Raw genomic sequence first — 6,165 nt, forward strand, 5'->3', positions numbered from 1 at the left:
ATGTTTGGTCTATGTCTATATATTGTAATGCTAAATTCAGGATTCCAATGTCTTGTTTGCCACAAGATGAGTCAATTCTCATGTATATTCTCATGTCTAAGTAAAAAGAAATCTAACAAAGTCTGTAAAAAATTGTTGGAATTTTGATGGGAATTACATTGAATCTGTAGATTGCTTTTGATAAGATGCTTTTGATTTTCACTATGTTAATCCTACCAATCTATTCTTGTGCAATCTTTCCATCTTCAGATATTGTCTTCAATTTCTTTCTTCAGGGACTTGAAGTTCTTGTCATACAAACATTTCTCTTACTTGGTTAGAGTTACAACAAAGTATTTTATATTATTTGTGTTTATTGTGAATGGTCTTGTTTCCGTAACTTCTTTCATGGTGTATTTATCATTTTTATAAAGGAGGGATACTGATTTTTTTGCACTTAATTTTATATACAGACACTTTGATAAAGGTCTCTTTAAGAAGTTTATAAGCAGAGTTCTCTAGTAGAAATTTGGGAGTTACTTATGTATACTAAAATATCTTCCAACATTACTAATACTTTAACTTAAACTTCTTCCTTTCCAATCTATATCTCCTTGATTTCCTTTTCTTCTGTTATTGCTTTAGCTAGAATATAAAAAAAAACTATACTGAATAGATAGGAAGAGAGTAAGCAGCCTTGTTTTGTTCCTGATTTTAGTGGAATTGTTGTAAGTCTCTCTTCAATCAGTTTGATGTTAGCTATCGGCTTGCTGTATATTGATTTTATTATGTTTAGGTATTTGCCTTGTATTGTTGAAATCTCCAAGACATTTAACATGAAGAGGTATTGGATTTTGTCAATGGCTTTTCAGCATCTAATGAGATAATCATGTAATATTTTTCTTTCAATTTGTTTACATGGTGGATTATATTGATGGAATTTTATATATTGAACCATCCCTGCATCCTGGGGATGAAGCCTATTTGATGATGTGCTGAGTCCTTCTTGGCCATGTGGAAAGCACAGTGTGACATGATTTCCTGCCTCTGGAACAGAGCCAACAGGGCATGGACCTCCACAAATGTAGATGGTTGCTGGGCACAAAGCTTATTGGTAGAAATATACATATATATGAATATACAGATACATATATCATGTCCCTTCTTTGGGGAATATTCTCCCTGCCAAGGTTATGGCAAAATATTCTTCCTGCCAAAGTAATCACAGAATGTACACTCTTCCAAGGTTAATGACTCCATGATAATCAGAGACAGCAAGAATCTGGGAGGTGAGGGCAAGTCTACTGTTTTATCAAAAGGGCAGAAGCTGAGACTTTCAGGATAGCCCTTAAGGCTGTGAGAAAGCACTCTGAAAACTTGAGTTCAAGAATATACAATTTCCCAACTCTAAAATTATAAGGATGCAATATAAGTTTTATAAGGAGCTTCACAGACTTAAAAGAAAAAAAGCAGCTGTATTATGATTTAGCTTGTCAGAATGATATTAAGGAAGGAGATGAAAAATTGGGAACTATTGATTGCAGGACAAAATCCCACCCAACTAATTTTATTGTTTATGCTTATAAAGGAAGGCAGATAGATTTCTTAGTTCAAGGTCATTCCTGGACAATGCCAGGTTAGGCCTAGGCATGGTAGAAATGAAGATATCAGAGAGGGATCTCATCCAGCTAGCTTATTGTATGTGCTTGCAAAGGCAGAAAGATCTCTGAATTCATTTGTTAGAAAGAATTTTTTAATTAGCCAGTATCTCAGAATAACATGAGACCGTGAACTCATGAACTCCCAGGGAAGGGCCCCAAGGCCTGGAACATCCTGACTCCTCAGTTTCCCAGCTGTGTATGTATTGATAGGAGAGTACACTCCCACCTGAAACATCCTGACTCCCAGTTTCCCAGCTGTGCATGTGTTGATCAGAGAGGCACTCCTGCCTTGAACATCCTGACTCCTCAATTTCCCAGCAGTGTGCCTATAAAAAATACAATCAAGAGCTTCCCACCTAGGAAGCCCCCATTACCCCTCCCAGTCTGTGGCTCTTGTCTTTATAAACCAGTGTATTTTGATATTCAGGGCTTTCTCTCTCACCTTCCCTCTTGTGGAGGTATGAGATGGAGTCCAAGTACTCTGATTCCTAGTAAAACCTCTTCTTTGATTGCCTCAAGTACTGACTTCTGTGGTCATTTGGGGTGAGCACCAGTTCCCGGAATTTGGGGGGGGGGGAATCTCAGCCTCTACTGGGCCCTCACACATTTTCAATGTTAGTGGAACAAAAAGGAAAGAAAGAATATAGTTGCTGCCTTTTTCTAAGAATCAGAGGGCTAGAGTTAGAGGATGCTGATTATTGGAATAATCAAAGAGGAACCTGGCATGAATGACTGAACTGATATTCAGAGAGTTTTTAGAAATAATTTTGTCTATATCAAGAGAAAGCTGTGTCTAGCTGAGGGCTATCTGAAAAGCTGTCTTAAGCACAGTATAAGCTGTCAGTTTGTGTACCTCACAATTTGAATTCTGAGTCATTTCTTTTGGCACTCCCAAGCACCCCTTTCTCAGATCCCCTCTACAAGCCAATGCTGGTCTTTGGCAATCATGTCGAATGGTGTTTGTGATATGTTCTTGCATTCAGTTTGTGAATAGTTTGTTGAATATTTTTTCATCCAGGTTCATGAAGAAATTTGTCTGAAACATTCTTTTCTTGTTGAGTATGTGATTAAGTTATCATGGTAACTGTGGCTCCATAGAATGAGTTTGGGAGTGTCCCTTGTGTTTCTATTTCATGTAATAGTTGAAGTATTGGTATTTGCTCTGAGAGGATTGAGACAGGCTAAGTCAATGACAGGCTTCAAATTAGCAATTCAAAAGACTAAGCTTGGATTTCTGTTTCCAAGAACTAGGCAAGTCTAGGCAAGTCAATTACTGCAAAACAAAACAAAACAAAGCAGACCTTGGGCAGTCAATCAAAATCTGACTTACCTTCAGAAACTGCCCTACCACCTGGCCTGAAGCAAAGGGAATTGGTCAGCAACAGTTTGCAGACTTCCCCTGTAATAATTTTCAACTCTTCTCCATTCCCCAGAAATGGTTCTAAAAGGTCTTTAGATATAGAGCCAAGCAATTAAGATAAAGGTCACTTACCCCTCTCTGGAATTCCTCTATTGGACTTTAAATTGGGCCTGTGAGCTCTCTTGGGTGTCTCCATCTTGGTAAATGGAACACCCCAGAATGTTGGACTTCTACAAAACAAAATGCTCTTTCCTTTTGCATACTATTTGAGTCCAGGGTATCATTCTTTGGAGAATCATGAACCTTCCACAGATCTTTTTTGATAGTCTGGTAGAATTATGTGTTAAAACCACCCAGCCCTGGGCTTCTTAGAGTTAGAGGAATTTTAATGAGTTATTATATTTCCTTAGGGGTTATAGGTCTATTCAGATAGCTTACCTGTTATTACTTAAACTTTGATAAGTGGTATCTGTCTAGAAAATTATTCATTTTTTTAAATTACCAAAATTTGTACAGTACAGGATTTGATGACATACTTAATGATTTTTTAAAATTTTTCTGTTACTGTTGTTATATCTCTCTTTTTATTTCTGATTTTGTAAATTTTATTTCCGCCTTTTAGTCCTTAGGCTAAGGATATTTCTATCTTTTTTATTTTCTCAAAAAAAGCTCACATTTTTATAGGCCTTGAAAGATAAATTCTCATCTTCATATGTAAACACACACACACACACACACACAAAACCAGGATAGCTAAAACAATCTTGAACAATAAAAGAATTTCTGGTATAACACCATCCCTGATCTCAAGCTGTAATACAGAGCAATAGTGATAAAAACTGCATGATATCGGTATAGAAATAGAGAGGTTAGTCAATTGAATTGAAAAGACCCAGAAATAAATCCACCTACCTTTGGACCCTTGATTTTCGAGAAAGAAGCCAAAACCACACAGTGGAAAAAAGAAAGTATCTTCAAGGAATGGTGCTGGGCTAAATGGATGTTTCCATGTAGTAAAATGCAATAGTGAAGACCCCCAAACTCGGGAGGCCTTTCCTCAAGTCTCAGGAAATCACAACCACCCAAAGATCACAAGAAACCATACATGCAATCAGCAGAGGCTTTATTAGGAAAGTTGACCGACCAAGGTCAAACCACGAGCTCTCTCCAGAGCAGAGTTTGACCTTGAGTGGTGGGCTAAGGGTTATTTTAAAGAGGAAAATCACAAAGCAGGGGAGTGAGGAGGGGGTGAGGGGTTGCCAAGGATACATAACATAAGAATAGTGAAACATTCCAGAGAAACCCACCCTGAATGGTTAATAGCCATGGAAATTACTCAGTACACTCATTCTTCTCAAAAATGTTGTTTTGCCATGTCACTGCCCTACCCTATCAACTATCTATTAACTATTTCTCACTAGCTCCACCCATAGAGCCACAGCCCTGTCATTGTGTTTTTACCACCCGAATGATTTTCATTCTTTACAGCCCGTTCCTGAAACTGGCCTGGCTTGTTACAGAGAAAAGTTTCCATGTCCCTAAAAGAACTTTAAAAGCATCTATATATGTATATATTCTATAAAAATGATTTTTATAATTTTTCATTCTTCAATAGAACTGTATTTATCACCCTGCATAAAACTAAAGTCCAAGTGAATCAAGGATTTCAACATCAAACAGAAAACACTAAATCTAATAGAAGAAAAAGTGGGAAATGGCCTTGAACACATTGGTAAAGGAGACAATTTTCTGAACAGAATGCCTACTGTTCAGGTGCTAAAATTCACAATAAATTGGACCTAATGAAATTTAAAAGCTTCTGTAAGGCACAAAAACACTGTCAATTGGATAAAATGGCTAACCCTATATCTGATCAAGGGTTAGTATCCAAAATATATAAAGAAATAAAGGAGTTAGGTGCCAAGAAACCAAGTAATTCAATTAACAAATGGAATACAGAGCTAGATAGAGAATTTTCAGCAAAGGAATCTCAAATGGTAATGAGGCAGGAGTGGGTGAATGGGTGGAGAGGAGGAAGGCTAGGATGGGGAGAGTTTTGGAGGGGAAACCAGCATGGGGAGGTATCACTTGAAATGTAAACAAATAAAATGATTAATTTTTTTAAAAAGCACTTAAAGAAATGTTCAATTTCCATAGTCATCAGGAAAATGCAAATCAAAATGACCATAAAATTTTATCTTACATCTAAAAGAATGGGTAAGATAAAAAAAAAAAAAAAAAAAAAAAAAAAAAAAAAAAAAAAAAAAAAAAAAAAAAAAACACTAAACCAACAGCACATGCTAGTAAGGATGTGGTGTAAGCAGAACATTCCCCTATTACTGATGGCAGTGCAAACTTGTATAATGACCCTTGAAATCAATCTGGGAATTTCTTGGAAAATTGAAAATAGTTCTACGTGAAGATCTAGGTATTGTGCTCCTGGGTATATACCCAAAAGATGCATTTACCCATACCACAGGGACGGTGTTCATAGCAGCTTTATTTGTAATAGTCAGAAACTGGTAAAAGCCCAGATGCCACTCAGTTGAAGAATGGATACAGAAAATGTCATTTGTTTACACAATAGAATGAAATTCAGTTATTAAAAACAAGAACTTTTTCTGAATTTTGCAGGCAAATGGATGGAATTTGAAACTATCATCCTGATTGAGGTAACCCAGACACAAAAGAATATGCATATTATGTATTAACTTATAAGTAGATATTATCCATAAAATACATGATACATTCCACAGATTCAAAGAAGCAAAATTATAAGAAATGGCCAAATGAGGATGCTTGAATCTCACTTAGGAGGAAAAATGAAGTCATACAAGGCAGATGGAGGGAGAAACTGGGTGGAATAGGGAAAGGACTTTGAGAAATATTCAGGATCAGGAAAAGGAAGAGAAAAGAAAATAGAAGAGGGTCAGGAGAATGAATGGAAATCTGCAGCTCATGGGCATTGGGGGTTGGATGGTAGACACCTCTGGGACAGGCAAGTTACCTAGGATTGGGGAGGATTTCAAGAGTTTGTGTGGGTAAACTTAACTGAGAATGATAGAAGTGGAAATATGGAATCTGTAGAGGCTACCTTCTAGAACTAGGCAGGACCACCCCACCTCCTGGTCAATGGATAAGGACAACAAACCACCCAATAAAACT

Source organism: Arvicanthis niloticus, chromosome X (genome assembly GCF_011762505.2).
Source record: "Arvicanthis niloticus isolate mArvNil1 chromosome X, mArvNil1.pat.X, whole genome shotgun sequence".
Classification (NCBI taxonomy): domain Eukaryota; kingdom Metazoa; phylum Chordata; class Mammalia; order Rodentia; family Muridae; genus Arvicanthis; species Arvicanthis niloticus.